Raw genomic sequence first — 19,645 nt, 5'->3', positions numbered from 1 at the left:
GGAATTCTACCGGCCACTTGTGTTTTTCAAGGTGGAGATAGGCTCTCTTTGTTCCAAATAGGTGTATTCAGCTAAGTTGATGAAACACATGTTTCTCTCGAAAGAAACCCATTTGTGTTAGAAGCAGTAGCGTCTAGTACATTGTTTCCCTGTGAGAATTGAGTTAGTTTTTCAAAGAAATACTTCCTCCAACTTCGGTGCGTAAAGATGGAGATAGGTTCTGTTAGCTCCAAATATGCCTATCCTTCTGAGTTAAAGGGCACATGCGTCTCTCCAAAGAAAACCATCTATGTTAGAAGTGGCAGCATCTAAAACATGGTTTCTCTGTAAGAATTGGGTTAGTTTTTGAAAGGAATACTTCCTGCTTCACATAGTTTTCCAGGTAGAGAAAGGCTTCTTTTTTTTCCAAGTGGGCCTACTCAGGTAAGTTGAAGAAACACATGTATATCTCGAAAGGAAACCACCTGTGTTAGAAGCAGGAGCATCAGGCACATTGCTTCCCTGTGAGAATTGAGTTCATTTTTGAAAGGAAGACTTCCTGCCACTTAGGTGATTCAAGGTGGACAGAGGCTCTCTATGCCCCAAATAGGTATATGCAGCTGAGGTCAAGCAACCCATGTATCTCTCCAAAGCAAACCATCGATGTTAGCAGATGCAGGCTCAAGCACATTGTTTTCCTGTGAGATTTGAGCTAGTTTTTGAAAGGAATACTTCCTGCTATGTGGGTTCTCCAGGGTATTGCCCGGCTCTCTTTGTTAGAGACAGGCCTGTACAGGTGAGTTGGTCAAACACATATTTATCTTGAAAGAAAACCATGTGTGTTAACACTACCCTGGGAGAATTGAGGTAGTTTCCAAAGCAGTACATAGTGCAAATCATAGTTTTGAAGATGCAGAAAGGCTCATTTTTTCCAAATTGGCCTATTCAGCTAAGTTTAAGAAACACATTTATTTTTGAAAAGAAGTCCATTTGTGTTAGAAGCAGCAGCATGTAGCACCTTTATTCCCTGTGAGAATTGAGTTAGATTTTGAAAGGAAGCTTAGCTGTTTCGAGGGGAGATAGGCTCGGTTTGCTCCCAAAAGGCTTCTTCACCTGAGTTGAAGAAATACATGTATCTATCCGAAGAAAGCCATCTGTGTTAGGAGCTGAAGCATCTTGCACAGAGCTTCCATGTAAATTCGTGTTACTTTTTGAAAGTAATACTTCCTGCAAATCATAATTTTCAAGGTGGAGAAAGGCTCATTTTCTTCCAAACAGGCAATTCAGCTGAGTTGAAGAAACACATGTACCTCTCCTTAGAAAAACATCTATGTCAGATGCTGCAGATTCCAGCACATTGTTTCCATGTGAGAATAGACTTAGTTTTTGAAAGGAATCCTTTTCTGCAACTTAGGTATTTGAAGGTGGAGTTCGGCTCTGTTTGCTCCAAATAGGTATATTCAGCTGAGTATACCTCTCCTAAGAAAAACATCTTTGTTAGAAGCTGCACCATCAAGCCTATTGTTTCCTTTTGAGAGTTGAGTTAGTTTTTGAAGGAATACTTCATGCTAGGTGGGTTTTCCATGGTACAGATAGCCTCTCTTTGTTCCAAGGTGTTCTATACACCTGAGTTGATGAATCACGCATGTCTCTCAAAAGAAACCCATGTGTGTAAAAAGCAGCAGAATCTATCACATTGTTTACCTCTGAGAATTTAGTTAATTTTTGAAAGGAATACTTCCTGCAAATCAGAATTTTCAAGGTTGAGAAAGGCTCATTTATTTCCAAGTGGACCTATTCAGCCGAGTTGAAGAAACACATATCTATCTCCAAAAAACAAAAATCTGTGTTAGAAGCTACAGAATCTAGCACACTGTTTCTGTGGAAAAACTGAGTTGGGTTTTGAAAGGAATACTTCCTGCCACTTTGGTTCTATGAGGTGGAGATAGGCTCACTTTGTTGCAAATAGGCCTATTCAGCTCAGTTGATGAAACACACGTATCTCTCGAAAGAAAGCCATTGGAGTTAGAAGCACTAGCATCTACCATGTTGTTTACCTTTGTGAATATAGTTAGGTTTTGAAAGAAATACTTCCTGCAAAACAGAATGTTCAAAGTGGAGAAAGGTTCATTTTGTTCCATATAGGTCATTTCAGTAAGTTGAAGGAACACAAGTATCTCTCGATAGAAAACCAACTGTCTTAGAAGCAGGAGCATCTACAACATTCTTTCCCTGTGAGAATAAAGTTAGTTTTCAAAGGAGTACTTTCTGCAAATCAAAGTTTTAAAGGTGGAGAAAGGCTCATTTTGTTCCAAATAGGCCTAGTCAGCTAAGGTGAAACACATGTATATCACGAATGAAAACCACTATTCAGAAGTAGGAGCATCTGGCACTTTGTTTCCCAGTGAGAATTGAGTGTATTTTAGTAGGAATACTTTGCATATATTACACTTTTCAAGGTGGAGAAAGGCTCATTTGGTTCCAAATAGATCTATGCATCTAAGTAGAAGAAACACATGCATTTGTCGAAAGAAAACAATCCGTGTGAGAAGCAGTAGCAGGTAGCACATAGTTTCCCTGTGAGAATTGACTTAGTTCTTGCAGAAATACTTCCTTCTAATCATACTTTTCAATGTAGATAATGGCTCATTTTGTTGTAAGTAGGCCTATTCAGCTAAGTTGTAGAAACATATGTATTTGTCAAAAGAACACCAACTGTGCTAGAAGCAAAGCATCTTGCTCATTATTTACATGTGAGCAGTGGGTCTGTTTTGGAAGGAATCCCTGCTGCAAGTCATAATATTCAGAGTGGAGAAAGGTTCATTTGGTTCCAAAGAGGACTCTTCCTCGAAGCTGAAGAAACATGTGTATCTTTCAAACAAAACCACACATGTTAACAGCAGGAGTACCAAGCACATTGTTTTCCTCCGATGATTGTGTCAGTTTTGGAAGGAATACATCCTTGAACAGTAGGGTTTCAAGGTGTGAGTAGGATCTGTTTACTTCATTAACCCTATTCAGCTGAGTTGAAGAAACACATGTACGACTCCAAAGAAATCCATCCAGGCTAGCAGCTGCAGCATCTAGCACATTGTTTATATGTGACCACTGAGTTCCTTTTGAAATGAATACTTCCTGCAAATCATAGTTTTTAAGATGTACAAAGGCTCATTTTCTTGCAAACACGGTATTCAAATTTGATGAAGAAACACATGTATCTCTTGAGGGAAAACTATCTGTGTTAGAAGCCAGAAGATATGGCATATGTTTTCCCTGGAGAATTGAGTGAGCTTTGGAAACTAGTACTCCAAGCTAATCATAGTTTTCACAGTGGAGAAAGGCTCATTTTGTTCCAAATAGGCCTATTCAGTTGAGTGGAGGAAACATATGTACCTCTCCAGAGAAAACCATCTATGCGAGTAGTTGCAACATCTAACGCATTGTTTCCTTCTGAGTATTGAGTTGGTTTTTGAAGAGAATATATCCTGCCAATAAGCCTTTTCAAGATGGAGAAATGCTCATTTTTTCCAAGTAGGCCTATTCAGCTGAGTTGTAGAAAGACATTGATCTCACCATAGAACATCATCTGTGTTAGAAGCAGGAGCCTCTGGCACACTGTTTCCTATTAAAATTGAGTTCGTTTTTAAAAGGAATACTCCCTGCAACTTAGATGTTTCAAGGTGGAGATAAGCTCTCTCTGTTCCGAATAGGCCAATTTAGCTGAGTTGAAGAAACACATGTATCTTTCCAAAGAAAACTATCTATGTTAGAAGCTGCAGCATATAGCACATTGTTTCCTTATGAGAATTGAGCGTGTTTTAGAACGGAATCCGTCCTGCCACTTAGATTTTTCAAGGTGGAGTCAGGCTCTCATGTATGTCTCGAAAGGAATCTATCAATATGAGATTCTGTAGCCTCTAGCACATTGTTTTCCAGTGAGAATTGATGTAGCTTTTGAAAGGAATACTTCCTGCTATATGCATTTTCCAAAGTGGAGATAGGCTCTCTTTGTTCCAAAGAGGCCTATAAGTCTGAGTTCATGAAACACATATATCTCTGGGTAGAAAGCCATGTGTGTTAGATTAGCAGCATCTTGCACATTGTCTCCCTGTGAGAACTGAGTTAGTTTTTCAAAGGAATACTTTCAGGAAATCGGAATTTTCTAAGTGGAGAAAGGCTCATTTTTTTCCAAACAAGCCTTTTCACCTGTGGTGAAGAAACACATGTAGCTCTTGAAAGAAAACCATCTGTGTTAGAAGCAGGAATACCTAGCACGTTTATTCCCTGTGAGAATTCAGTTAGTTTTTGAATGGAATACTTCAAGCTTTCGGTTTTTCAAGGTGGATATAGGCTCTGTTTGTTACAAATAGGCCTAGTAAGCTGAGTTGAAGAAACACTGTATCTCTTGAAAGAAAACCATATGTGTTAGAAGCAGAGCACATTATTTCCCTGGGACAATTGAGTTAATTTCTGAAAGGAATTCTACCGGCCACTTGTGTTTTTCAAGGTGGAGATACGCTCTCTTTGTTCCAAATAGGTGTATTCAGCTAAGTTGATGAAACACATGTTTCTCTCGAAAGAAACCCATTTGTGTTAGAAGCAGTAGCGTCTAGTACATTGTTTCCCTGTGAGAATTGAGTTAGTTTTTCAAAGAAATACTTCCTCCAACTTCGGTGCGTAAAGATGGAGATAGGTTCTGTTAGCTCCAAATATGCCTATCCTTCTGAGTTAAAGGGCACATGCGTCTCTCCAAAGAAAACCATCTATGTTAGAAGTGGCAGCATCTAAAACATGGTTTCTCTGTAAGAATTGGGTTAGTTTTTGAAAGGAATACTTCCTGCTTCACATAGTTTTCCAGGTAGAGAAAGGCTTCTTTTTTTTCCAAGTGGGCCTACTCAGGTAAGTTGAAGAAACACATGTATATCTCGAAAGGAAACCACCTGTGTTAGAAGCAGGAGCATCAGGCACATTGCTTCCCTGTGAGAATTGAGTTCATTTTTGAAAGGAAGACTTCCTGCCACTTAGGTGATTCAAGGTGGACAGAGGCTCTCTTTGCCCCAAATAGGTATATGCAGCTGAGGTCAAGCAACCCATGTATCTCTCCAAAGCAAACCATCGATGTTAGCAGATGCAGGCTCAAGCACATTGTTTTCCTGTGAGATTTGAGCTAGTTTTTGAAAGGAATACTTCCTGCTATGTGGGTTCTCCAGGGTATTGCCCGGCTCTCTTTGTTAGAGATATGCCTGTACAGGTGAGTTGGTCAAACACATATTTATCTTGAAAGAAAACCATGTGTGTTAGCACTACCCTGGGAGAATTGAGGTAGTTTCCAAAGCAGTACATAGTGCAAATCATAGTTTTGAAGATGCAGAAAGGCTCATTTTTTCCAAATTGGCCTATTCAGCTAAGTTTAAGAAACACATTTATTTTTGAAAAGAAGTCCATTTGTGTTAGAAGCAGCAGCATGTAGCACCTTTATTCCCTGTGAGAATTGAGTTAGATTTTGAAAGGAAGCTTAGCTGTTTCGAGGGGAGATAGGCTCGGTTTGCTCCCAAAAGGCTTCTTCACCTGAGTTGAAGAAATACATGTATCTATCCGAAGAAAGCCATCTGTGTTAGGAGCTGAAGCATCTTGCACAGAGCTTCCATGTAAATTCGTGTTACTTTTTGAAAGTAATACTTCCTGCAAATCATAATTTTCAAGGTGGAGAAAGGCTCATTTTCTTCCAAACAGGCAATTCAGCTGAGTTGAAGAAACACATGTACCTCTCCTTAGAAAAACATCTATGTCAGATGCTGCAGATTCCAGCACATTGTTTCCATGTGAGAATAGACTTAGTTTTTGAAAGGAATCCTTTTCTGCAACTTAGGTATTTGAAGGTGGAGTTCGGCTCTGTTTGCTCCAAATAGGTATATTCAGCTGAGTATACCTCTCCTAAGAAAAACATCTTTGTTAGAAGCTGCACCATCAAGCCTATTGTTTCCTTTTGAGAGTTGAGTTCGTTTTTGAAAGGAATACTTCATGCTAGGTGGGTTTTCCATGGTACAGATAGCCTCTCTTTGTTCCAAGGTGTTCTATACACCTGAGTTGATGAATCACGCATGTCTCTCAAAAGAAACCCATGTGTGTAAAAAGCAGCAGAATCTATCACATTGTTTACCTCTGAGAATTTAGTTAATTTTTGAAAGGAATACTTCCTGCAAATCAGAATTTTCAAGGTTGAGAAAGGCTCATTTATTTCCAAGTGGACCTATTCAGCCGAGTTGAAGAAACACATATCTATCTCCAAAAAACAAAAATCTGTGTTAGAAGCTACAGAATCTAGCACACTGTTTCTGTGGAAAAACTGAGTTGGGTTTTGAAAGGAATACTTCCTGCCACTTTGGTTCTATGAGGTGGAGATAGGCTCACTTTGTTGCAAATAGGCCTATTCAGCTCAGTTGATGAAACACACGTATCTCTCGAAAGAAAGCCATTGGAGTTAGAAGCACTAGCATCTACCATGTTGTTTACCTTTGTGAATATAGTTAGGTTTTGAAAGAAATACTTCCTGCAAAACAGAATGTTCAAAGTGGAGAAAGGTTCATTTTGTTCCATATAGGCCATTTCAGTAAGTTGAAGGAACACAAGTATCTCTCGATAGAAAACCAACTGTCTTAGAAGCAGGAGCATCTAGAACATTCTCTCCCTGTGAGAATAAAGTTAGTTTTCAAAGGAGTACTTTCTGCAAATCAAAGTTTTAAAGGTGGAGAAAGGCTCATTTTGTTCCAAATAGGCCTAGTCAGCTAAGGTGAAACACATGTATATCACGAATGAAAACCACTATTCAGAAGTAGGAGCATCTGGCACTTTGTTTCCCACTGAGAATTGAGTGTATTTTAGTAGGAATACTTTGCGTATATTACACTTTTCAAGGTGGAGAAAGGCTCATTTGGTTCCAAATAGATCTATGCATCTAAGTAGAAGAAACACATGCATTTGTCGAAAGAAAACAATCCGTGTGAGAAGCAGTAGCAGGTAGCACATAGTTTCCCTGTGAGAATTGACTTAGTTCTTGCAGAAATACTTCCTTCTAATCATACTTTTCAATGTAGATAATGGCTCATTTTGTTGTTAGTAGGCCTATTCAGCTAAGTTGTAGAAACATATGTATTTGTCAAAAGAACACCAACTGTGCTAGAAGCAAAGCATCTTGCTCATTATTTACATGTGAGCAGTGGGTCTGTTTTGGAAGGAATCCCTGCTGTAAGTCATAATATTCAGAGTGGAGAAAGGTTCATTTGGTTCCAAAGAGGACTCTTCCTCGAAGCTGAAGAAACATGTGTATCTTTCAAACAAAACCACACATGTTAACAGCAGGAGTACCCAGCACATTGTTTTCCTCCGATGATTGTGTCAGTTTTGGAAGGAATACATCCTTGAACAGTAGGGTTTCAAGGTGTGAGTAGGATCTGTTTACTTCATTAACCCTATTCAGCTGAGTTGAAGAAACACATGTACGACTCCAAAGAAATCCATCCAGGCTAGCAGCTGCAGCATCTAGCACATTGTTTATATGTGACCACTGAGTTCCTTTTGAAATGAATACTTCCTGCAAATCATAGTTTTTAAGATGTACAAAGGCTCATTTTCTTGCAAACACGGTATTCAAATTTGATGAAGAAACACATGTATCTCTTGAGGGAAAACTATCTGTGTTAGAAGCCAGAAGATATGGCATATGTTTTCCCTGGAGAATTGAGTGAGCTTTGGAAACTAGTACTCCAAGCTAATCATAGTTTTCACAGTGGAGAAAGGCTCATTTTGTTCCAAATAGGCCTATTCAGTTGAGTGGAGGAAACATATGTACCTCTCCAGAGAAAACCATCTATGCGAGTAGTTGCAACATCTAACGCATTGTTTCCTTCTGAGTATTGAGTTGGTTTTTGAAGAGAATATATCCTGCCAATAAGCCTTTTCAAGATGGAGAAATGCTCATTTTTTCCAAGTAGGCCTATTCAGCTGAGTTGTAGAAAGACATTGATCTCACCATAGAACATCATCTGTGTTAGAAGCAGGAGCCTCTGGCACACTGTTTCCTATTAAAATTGAGTTCGTTTTTAAAAGGAATACTTCCTGCAACTTAGATGTTTCAAGGTGGAGATAAGCTCTCTCTGTTCCGAATAGGCCAATTTAGCTGAGTTGAAGAAACACATGTATCTTTCCAAAGAAAACTATCTATGTTAGAAGCTGCAGCATATAGCACATTGTTTCCTTATGAGAATTGAGCGTGTTTTAGAACGGAATCCGTCCTGCCACTTAGATTTTTCAAGGTGGAGTCAGGCTCTCATGTATGTCTCGAAAGGAATCTATCAATATGAGATTCTGCAGCCTCTAGCACATTGTTTTCCAGTGAGAATTGATGTAGCTTTTGAAAGGAATACTTCCTGCTATATGCATTTTCCAAAGTCGAGATAGGCTCTCTTTGTTCCAAAGAGGCCTATAAGGCTGAGTTCATGAAACACATATATCTCTGGGTAGAAAGCCATGTGTGTTAGATTAGCAGCATCTTGCACATTGTCTCCCTGTGAGAACTGAGTTAGTTTTTCAAAGGAATACTTTCAGGAAATCGGAATTTTCTAAGTGGAGAAAGGCTCATTTTTTTCCAAACAAGCCTTTTCACCTGTGGTGAAGAAACACATGTAGCTCTTGAAAGAAAACCATCTGTGTTAGAAGCAGGAATACCTAGCACGTTTATTCCCTGTGAGAATTCAGTTAGTTTTTGAATGGAATACTTCAAGCTTTCGGTTTTTCAAGGTGGATATAGGCTCTGTTTGCTACAAATAGGCCTAGTAAGCTGAGTTGAAGAAACACTGTATCTCTTGAAAGAAAACCATATGTGTTAGAAGCAGAGCACATTATTTCCCTGGGACAATTGAGTTAATTTCTGAAAGGAATTCTACCGGCCACTTGTGTTTTTCAAGGTGGAGATAGGCTCTCTTTGTTCCAAATAGGTGTATTCAGCTAAGTTGATGAAACACATGTTTCTCTCGAAAGAAACCCATTTGTGTTAGAAGCAGTAGCGTCTAGTACATTGTTTCCCTGTGAGAATTGAGTTAGTTTTTCAAAGAAATACTTCCTCCAACTTCGGTGCGTAAAGATGGAGATAGGTTCTGTTAGCTCCAAATATGCCTATTCTTCTGAGTTAAAGGGCACATGCGTCTCTCCAAAGAAAACCATCTATGTTAGAAGTGGCAGCATCTAAAACATGGTTTCTCTGTAAGAATTGGGTTAGTTTTTGAAAGGAATACTTCCTGCTTCACATAGTTTTCCAGGTAGAGAAAGGCTTCTTTTTTTTCCAAGTGGGCCTACTCAGGTAAGTTGAAGAAACACATGTATATCTCGAAAGGAAACCACCTGTGTTAGAAGCAGGAGCATCAGGCACATTGCTTCCCTGTGAGAATTGAGTTCATTTTTGAAAGGAAGACTTCCTGCCACTTAGGTGATTCAAGGTGGACAGAGGCTCTCTATGCCCCAAATAGGTATATGCAGCTGAGGTCAAGCAACCCATGTATCTCTCCAAAGCAAACCATCGATGTTAGCAGATGCAGGCTCAAGCACATTGTTTTCCTGTGAGATTTGAGCTAGTTTTTGAAAGGAATACTTCCTGCTATGTGGGTTCTCCAGGGTATTGCCCGGCTCTCTTTGTTAGAGACAGGCCTGTACAGGTGAGTTGGTCAAACACATATTTATCTTGAAAGAAAACCATGTGTGTTAACACTACCCTGGGAGAATTGAGGTAGTTTCCAAAGCAGTACATAGTGCAAATCATAGTTTTGAAGATGCAGAAAGGCTCATTTTTTCCAAATTGGCCTATTCAGCTAAGTTTAAGAAACACATTTATTTTTGAAAAGAAGTCCATTTGTGTTAGAAGCAGCAGCATGTAGCACCTTTATTCCCTGTGAGAATTGAGTTAGATTTTGAAAGGAAGCTTAGCTGTTTCGAGGGGAGATAGGCTCGGTTTGCTCCCAAAAGGCTTCTTCACCTGAGTTGAAGAAATACATGTATCTATCCGAAGAAAGCCATCTGTGTTAGGAGCTGAAGCATCTTGCACAGAGCTTCCATGTAAATTCGTGTTACTTTTTGAAAGTAATACTTCCTGCAAATCATAATTTTCAAGGTGGAGAAAGGCTCATTTTCTTCCAAACAGGCAATTCAGCTGAGTTGAAGAAACACATGTACCTCTCCTTAGAAAAACATCTATGTCAGATGCTGCAGATTCCAGCACATTGTTTCCATGTGAGAATAGACTTAGTTTTTGAAAGGAATCCTTTTCTACAACTTAGGTATTTGAAGGTGGAGTTCGGCTCTGTTTGCTCCAAATAGGTATATTCAGCTGAGTATACCTCTCCTAAGAAAAACATCTTTGTTAGAAGCTGCACCATCAAGCCTATTGTTTCCTTTTGAGAGTTGAGTTAGTTTTTGAAGGAATACTTCATGCTAGGTGGGTTTTCCATGGTACAGATAGCCTCTCTTTGTTCCAAGGTGTTCTATACACCTGAGTTGATGAATCACGCATGTCTCTCAAAAGAAACCCATGTGTGTAAAAAGCAGCAGAATCTATCACATTGTTTACCTCTGAGAATTTAGTTAATTTTTGAAAGGAATACTTCCTGCAAATCAGAATTTTCAAGGTTGAGAAAGGCTCATTTATTTCCAAGTGGACCTATTCAGCCGAGTTGAAGAAACACATATCTATCTCCAAAAAACAAAAATCTGTGTTAGAAGCTACAGAATCTAGCACACTGTTTCTGTGGAAAAACTGAGTTGGGTTTTGAAAGGAATACTTCCTGCCACTTTGGTTCTATGAGGTGGAGATAGGCTCACTTTGTTGCAAATAGGCCTATTCAGCTCAGTTGATGAAACACACGTATCTCTCGAAAGAAAGCCATTGGAGTTAGAAGCACTAGCATCTACCATGTTGTTTACCTTTGTGAATATAGTTAGGTTTTGAAAGAAATACTTCCTGCAAAACAGAATGTTCAAAGTGGAGAAAGGTTCATTTTGTTCCATATAGGTCATTTCAGTAAGTTGAAGGAACACAAGTATCTCTCGATAGAAAACCAACTGTCTTAGAAGCAGGAGCATCTACAACATTCTTTCCCTGTGAGAATAAAGTTAGTTTTCAAAGGAGTACTTTCTGCAAATCAAAGTTTTAAAGGTGGAGAAAGGCTCATTTTGTTCCAAATAGGCCTAGTCAACTAAGGTGAAACACATGTATATCACGAATGAAAACCACTATTCAGAAGTAGGAGCATCTGGCACTTTGTTTCCCAGTGAGAATTGAGTGTATTTTAGTAGGAATACTTTGCATATATTACACTTTTCAAGGTAGAGAAAGGCTCATTTGGTTCCAAATAGATCTATGCATCTAAGTAGAAGAAACACATGCATTTGTCGAAAGAAAACAATCCGTGTGAGAAGCAGTAGCAGGTAGCACATAGTTTCCCTGTGAGAATTGACTTAGTTCTTGCAGAAATACTTCCTTCTAATCATACTTTTCAATGTAGATAATGGCTCATTTTGTTGTAAGTAGGCCTATTCAGCTAAGTTGTAGAAACATATGTATTTGTCAAAAGAACACCAACTGTGCTAGAAGCAAAGCATCTTGCTCATTATTTACATGTGAGCAGTGGGTCTGTTTTGGAAGGAATCCCTGCTGCAAGTCATAATATTCAGAGTGGAGAAAGGTTCATTTGGTTCCAAAGAGGACTCTTCCTCGAAGCTGAAGAAACATGTGTATCTTTCAAACAAAACCACACATGTTAACAGCAGGAGTACCAAGCACATTGTTTTCCTCCGATGATTGTGTCAGTTTTGGAAGGAATACATCCTTGAACAGTAGGGTTTCAAGGTGTGAGTAGGATCTGTTTACTTCATTAACCCTATTCAGCTGAGTTGAAGAAACACATGTACGACTCCAAAGAAATCCATCCAGGCTAGCAGCTGCAGCATCTAGCACATTGTTTATATGTGACCACTGAGTTCCTTTTGAAATGAATACTTCCTGCAAATCATAGTTTTTAAGATGTACAAAGGCTCATTTTCTTGCAAACACGGTATTCAAATTTGATGAAGAAACACATGTATCTCTTGAGGGAAAACTATCTGTGTTAGAAGCCAGAAGATATGGCATATGTTTTCCCTGGAGAATTGAGTGAGCTTTTGAAACTAGTACTCCAAGCTAATCATAGTTTTCACAGTGGAGAAAGGCTCATTTTGTTCCAAATAGGCCTATTCAGTTGAGTGGAGGAAACATATGTACCTCTCCAGAGAAAACCATCTATGCGAGTAGTTGCAACATCTAACGCATTGTTTCCTTCTGAGTATTGAGTTGGTTTTTGAAGAGAATATATCCTGCCAATAAGCCTTTTCAAGATGGAGAAATGCTCATTTTTTCCAAGTAGGCCTATTCAGCTGAGTTGTAGAAAGACATTGATCTCACCATAGAACATCATCTGTGTTAGAAGCAGGAGCCTCTGGCACACTGTTTCCTATTAAAATTGAGTTCGTTTTTAAAAGGAATACTCCCTGCAACTTAGATGTTTCAAGGTGGAGATAAGCTCTCTCTGTTCCGAATAGGCCAATTTAGCTGAGTTGAAGAAACACATGTATCTTTCCAAAGAAAACTATCTATGTTAGAAGCTGCAGCATATAGCACATTGTTTCCTTATGAGAATTGAGCGTGTTTTAGAACGGAATCCGTCCTGCCACTTAGATTTTTCAAGGTGGAGTCAGGCTCTCATGTATGTCTCGAAAGGAATCTATCAATATGAGATTCTGTAGCCTCTAGCACATTGTTTTCCAGTGAGAATTGATGTAGCTTTTGAAAGGAATACTTCCTGCTATATGCATTTTCCAAAGTGGAGATAGGCTCTCTTTGTTCCAAAGAGGCCTATAAGTCTGAGTTCATGAAACACATATATCTCTGGGTAGAAAGCCATGTGTGTTAGATTAGCAGCATCTTGCACATTGTCTCCCTGTGAGAACTGAGTTAGTTTTTCAAAGGAATACTTTCAGGAAATCGGAATTTTCTAAGTGGAGAAAGGCTCATTTTTTTCCAAACAAGCCTTTTCACCTGTGGTGAAGAAACACATGTAGCTCTTGAAAGAAAACCATCTGTGTTAGAAGCAGGAATACCTAGCACGTTTATTCCCTGTGAGAATTCAGTTAGTTTTTGAATGGAATACTTCAAGCTTTCGGTTTTTCAAGGTGGATATAGGCTCTGTTTGTTACAAATAGGCCTAGTAAGCTGAGTTGAAGAAACACTGTATCTCTTGAAAGAAAACCATATGTGTTAGAAGCAGAGCACATTATTTCCCTGGGACAATTGAGTTAATTTCTGAAAGGAATTCTACCGGCCACTTGTGTTTTTCAAGGTGGAGATACGCTCTCTTTGTTCCAAATAGGTGTATTCAGCTAAGTTGATGAAACACATGTTTCTCTCGAAAGAAACCCATTTGTGTTAGAAGCAGTAGCGTCTAGTACATTGTTTCCCTGTGAGAATTGAGTTAGTTTTTCAAAGAAATACTTCCTCCAACTTCGGTGCGTAAAGATGGAGATAGGTTCTGTTAGCTCCAAATATGCCTATCCTTCTGAGTTAAAGGGCACATGCGTCTCTCCAAAGAAAACCATCTATGTTAGAAGTGGCAGCATCTAAAACATGGTTTCTCTGTAAGAATTGGGTTAGTTTTTGAAAGGAATACTTCCTGCTTCACATAGTTTTCCAGGTAGAGAAAGGCTTCTTTTTTTTCCAAGTGGGCCTACTCAGGTAAGTTGAAGAAACACATGTATATCTCGAAAGGAAACCACCTGTGTTAGAAGCAGGAGCATCAGGCACATTGCTTCCCTGTGAGAATTGAGTTCATTTTTGAAAGGAAGACTTCCTGCCACTTAGGTGATTCAAGGTGGACAGAGGCTCTCTTTGCCCCAAATAGGTATATGCAGCTGAGGTCAAGCAACCCATGTATCTCTCCAAAGCAAACCATCGATGTTAGCAGATGCAGGCTCAAGCACATTGTTTTCCTATGAGATTTGAGCTAGTTTTTGAAAGGAATACTTCCTGCTATGTGGGTTCTGCAGGGTATTGCCCGGCTCTCTTTGTTAGAGATATGCCTGTACAGGTGAGTTGGTCAAACACATATTTATCTTGAAAGAAAACCATGTGTGTTAGCACTACCCTGGGAGAATTGAGGTAGTTTCCAAAGCAGTACATAGTGCAAATCATAGTTTTGAAGATGCAGAAAGGCTCATTTTTTCCAAATTGGCCTATTCAGCTAAGTTTAAGAAACACATTTATTTTTGAAAAGAAGTCCATTTGTGTTAGAAGCAGCAGCATGTAGCACCTTTATTCCCTGTGAGAATTGAGTTAGATTTTGAAAGGAAGCTTAGCTGTTTCGAGGGGAGATAGGCTCGGTTTGCTCCCAAAAGGCTTCTTCACCTGAGTTGAAGAAATACATGTATCTATCTGAAGAAAGCCATCTGTGTTAGGAGCTGAAGCATCTTGCACAGAGCTTCCATGTAAATTCGGGTTACTTTTTGAAAGTAATACTTCCTGCAAATCATAATTTTCAAGGTGGAGAAAGGCTCATTTTCTTCCAAACAGGCAATTCAGCTGAGTTGAAGAAACACATGTACCTCTCCTTAGAAAAACATCTATGTCAGATGCTGCAGATTCCAGCACATTGTTTCCATGTGAGAATAGACTTAGTTTTTGAAAGGAATCCTTTTCTGCAACTTAGGTATTTGAAAGTGGAGTTTGGCTCTGTTTGCTCCAAATAGGTATATTCAGCTGAGTATACCTCTCCTAAGAAAAACATCTTTGTTAGAAGCTGCACCATCAAGCCTATTGTTTCCTTTTGAGAGTTGAGTTAGTTTTTGAATGGAATACTTCATGCTAGGTGGGTTTTCCATGGTACAGATAGCCTCTCTTTGTTCCAAGGTGTTCTATACACCTGAGTTGATGAATCACGCATGTCTCTCAAAAGAAACCCATGTGTGTAAAAAGCAGCAGAATCTATCACATTGTTTACCTCTGAGAATTTAGTTAATTTTTGAAAGGAATACTTCCTGCAAATCAGAATTTTCAAGGTTGAGAAAGGCTCATTTATTTCCAAGTGGACCTATTCAGCCGAGTTGAAGAAACACATATATATCTCCAAAAAACAAAAATCTGTGTTAGAAGCTACAGAATCTAGCACACTGTTTCTGTGGAAAAACTGAGTCGGGTTTTGGAGGAATACTTCCTGCCACTTTGGTTCTATGAGGTCTGGAGATAGGCTCTCTTTGTTGCAATTAGGCCTATTCAGCTCAGTTGATGAAACACATGTATCTCTCGAAAGAAAGCCATTGGAGTTAGAAGCACTAGCATCTACCATGTTGTTTACCTTTGTGAATGTAGTTAGGTTTTGAAAGAAATACTTCCTGCAAAACAGAATGTTCAAAGTGGAGAAAGGTTCATTTTGTTCCATATAGGCCATTTCAGTAAGTTGAAGGAACACAAGTATCTCTCGATAGAAAACCAACTGTCTTAGAAGCAGGAGCATCTAGAACATTCTCTCCCTGTGAGAATAAAGTTAGTTTTCAAAGGAGTACTTTCTGCAAATCAAAGTTTTAAAGGTGGAGAAAGGCTCATTTTGTTCCAAATAGGCCTAGTCAGCTAAGGTGAAACACATGTATATCACAAATGAGAACCACTATTCAGAAGTAGGAGCATCTGGCACTTTGTTTCCCAGTGAGAATTGAGTGTATTTTAGTAGGAATACTTTGCGTGTATTACACTTTTCAAGGTGGAGAAAGGCTCATTTGGTTCCAAATAGATCTATGCATCTAAGTAGAAGAAACACATGCATTTGTCGAAAGAAAACAATCCGTGTGAGAAGCAGTAGCAGGTAGCACATAGTTTCCCTGTGAGAATTGACTTAGTTCTTGCAGAAATACTTCCTTCTAATCATACTTTTCAATGTAGATAATGGCTCATTTTGTTGTAAGTAGGCCTATTCAGCTAAGTTGTAGAAACATATGTATTTGTCAAAAGAACACCAACTGTGCTAGAAGCAAAGCATCTTGCTCATTATTTACATGTGAGCAGTGGGTCTGTTTTGGAAGGAATCCCTGCTGCAAGTCATAATATTCAGAGTGGAGAAAGGTTCATTTGGTTCCAAAGAGGACTCTTCCTCGAAGCTGAAGAAACATGTGTATCTTTCAAACAAAACCACACATGTTAACAGCAGGAGTACCAAGCACATTGTTTTCCTCCGATGATTGTGTCAGTTTTGGAAGGAATACATCCTTGAACAGTAGGGTTTCAAGGTGTGAGTAGGATCTGTTTACTTCATTAACCCTATTCAGCTGAGTTGAAGAAACACTTGTACGACTCCAAAGAAATCCATCCAGGCTAGCAGCTGCAGCATCTAGCACATTGTTTATATGTGACCACTGAGTTCCTTTTGAAATGAATACTTCCTGCAAATCATAGTTTTTAAGATGTACAAAGGCTCATTTTCTTGCAAACACGGTACTCAAATTTGATGAAGAAACACATGTATCTCTTGAGGGAAAACTATCTGTGTTAGAAGCCAGAAGATATGGCAAATGTTTTCCCTGGAGAATTGAGTGAGCTTTGGAAACTAGTACTCCAAGCTAATCATAGTTTTCACAGTGGAGAAAGGCTCATTTTGTTCCAAATAGGCCTATTCAGTTGAGTGGAGGAAACATATGTACCTCTCCAGAGAAAATCATCTATGCGAGTAGTTGCAACATCTAACGCATTGTTTCCTTCTGAGTATTGAGTTGGTTTTTGAAGAGAATATATCCTGCCAATAAGCCTTTTCAAGATGGAGAAAGGCTCATTTTTTCCAAGTAGGCCTATTCAGCTGAGTTGTAGAAAGACATTGATCTCACCATAGAACATCATCTGTGTTAGAAGCAGGAGCCTCTGGCACACTGTTTCCTTTTAAAATTGAGTTCGTTTTTAAAAGGAATACTTCCTGCAACTTAGATGTTTCAAGGTGGAGATAAGCTCTCTCTGTTCCGAATAGGCCAATTTAGCTGAGTTGAAGAAACACATGTATCTTTCCAAAGAAAACTATCTATGTTAGAAGCTGCAGCATATAGCACATTGTTTCCTTATGAGAATTGAGCGTGTTTTAGAACGGAATCCGTCCTGCCACTTAGATTTTTCAAGGTGGAGTCAGGCTCTCATGTATGTCTCGAAAGGAATCTATCAATATGAGGTTCTGTAGCCTCTAGCACATTGTTTTCCAGTGAGAATTAATGTAGCTTTTGAAAGGAATACTTCCTGCTATATGCATTTTCCAAAGTGGAGATAGGCTCTCTTTGTTCCAAAGAGGCCTATAAGGCTGAGTTCATGAAACACATATATCTCTGGGTAGAAAGCCATGTGTGTTAGATTAGCAGCATCTTGCACATTGTCTCCCTGTGAGAACTGAGTTAGTTTTTCAAAGGAATACTTTCAGGAAATCGGAATTTTCTAAGTGGAGAAAGGCTCATTTTTTTCCAAACAAGCCTTTTCACCTGTGGTGAAGAAACACATGTAGCTCTTGAAAGAAAACCATCTGTGTTAGAAGCAGGAATACCTAGCACGTTTATTCCCTGTGAGAATTCAGTTAGTTTTTGAATGGAATACTTCAAGCTTTCGGTTTTTCAAGGTGGATATAGGCTCTGTTTGCTACAAATAGGCCTAGTAAGCTGAGTTGAAGAAACACTGTATCTCTTGAAAGAAAACCATATGTGTTAGAAGCAGAGCACATTATTTCCCTGGGACAATTGAGTTAATTTCTGAAAGGAATTCTACCGGCCACTTGTGTTTTTCAAGGTTGAGATAGGCTCTCTTTGTTCCAAATAGGTGTATTCAGCTAAGTTGATGAAACACATGTTTCTCTCGAAAGAAACCCATTTGTGTTAGAACCAGTAGCGTCTAGTACATTGTTTCCCTGTGAGAATTGAGTTAGTTTTTCAAAGAAATACTTCCTCCAACTTCGGTGCATAAAGGTTTAGATAGGTTCTGTTAGCTCCAAATATGCCTATCCTTCTGAGTTAAAGGGCACATGCGTCTCTCCAAAGAAAACCATCTATGTTAGAAGTGGCAGCATCTAAAACATGGTTTCTCTGTAAGAATTGGGTTAGTTTTTGAAAGGAATACTTCCTGCTTCACATAGTTTTCCAGGTAGAGAAAGGCTTCTTTTTTTTCCAAGTGGGCCTACTCAGGTAAGTTGAAGAAACACATGTATATCTCGAAAGGAAACCACCTGTGTTAGAAGCAGGAGCATCAAGCACATTGCTTCCCTGTGAGAATTGAGTTCATTTTTGAAAGGAAGACTTCCTGCCACTTAGGTGATTCAAGGTGGACAGAGGCTCTCTTTGCCCCAAATAGGTATATGCAGCTGAGGTCAAGCAACCCATGTATCTCTCCAAAGCAAACCATCGATGTTAGCAGATGCAGGCTCAAGCACATTGTTTTCCTATGAGATTTGAGCTAGTTTTTGAAAGGAATACTTCCTGCTATGTGGGTTCTGCAGGGTATTGCCCGGCTCTCTTTGTTAGAGATATGCCTGTACAGGTGAGTTGGTCAAACACATATTTATCTTGAAAGAAAACCATGTGTGTTAGCACTACCCTGGGAGAATTGAGGTAGTTTCCAAAGCAGTACATAGTGCAAATCATAGTTTTGAAGATGCAGAAAGGCTCATTTTTTCCAAATTGGCCTATTCAGCTAAGTTTAAGAAACACATTTATTTTTGAAAAGAAGTCCATTTGTGTTAGAAGCAGCAGCATGTAGCACCTTTATTCCCTGTGAGAATTGAGTTAGATTTTGAAAGGAAGCTTAGCTGTTTCGAGGGGAGATAGGCTCGGTTTGCTCCCAAAAGGCTTCTTCACCTGAGTTGAAGAAATACATGTATCTATCTGAAGAAAGCCATCTGTGTTAGGAGCTGAAGCATCTTGCACAGAGCTTCCATGTAAATTCGGGTTACTTTTTGAAAGTAATACTTCCTGCAAATCATAATTTTCAAGGTGGAGAAAGGCTCATTTTCTTCCAAACAGGCAATTCAGCTGAGTTGAAGAAACACATGTACCTCTCCTTAGAAAAACATCTATGTCAGATGCTGCAGATTCCAGCACATTGTTTCCATGTGAGAATAGACTTAGTTTTTGAAAGGAATCCTTTTCTGCAACTTAGGTATTTGAAGGTGGAGTTCGGCTCTGTTTGCTCCAAATAGGTATATTCAGCTGAGTATACCTCTCCTAAGAAAAACATCTTTGTTAGAAGCTGCACCATCAAGCCTATTGTTTCCTTTTGAGAGTTGAGTTAGTTTTTGAAAGGAATACTTCATGCTAGGTGGGTTTTCCATGGTACAGATAGCCTCTCTTTGTTCCAAGGTGTTCTATACACCTGAGTTGATGAATCACGCATGTCTCTCAAAAGAAACCCATGTGTGTAAAAAGCAGCAGAATCTATCACATTGTTTACCTCTGAGAATTTAGTTAATTTTTGAAAGGAATACTTCCTGCAAATCAGAATTTTCAAGGTTGAGAAAGGCTCATTTATTTCCAAGTGGACCTATTCAGCCGAGTTGAAGAAACACATATATATCTCCAAAAAACAAAA

Source organism: Castor canadensis, chromosome 6 (assembly GCF_047511655.1).
Source record: "Castor canadensis chromosome 6, mCasCan1.hap1v2, whole genome shotgun sequence".
NCBI lineage: Eukaryota > Metazoa > Chordata > Mammalia > Rodentia > Castoridae > Castor > Castor canadensis.
Note: the sequence above shows the minus strand (reverse complement) of the source record.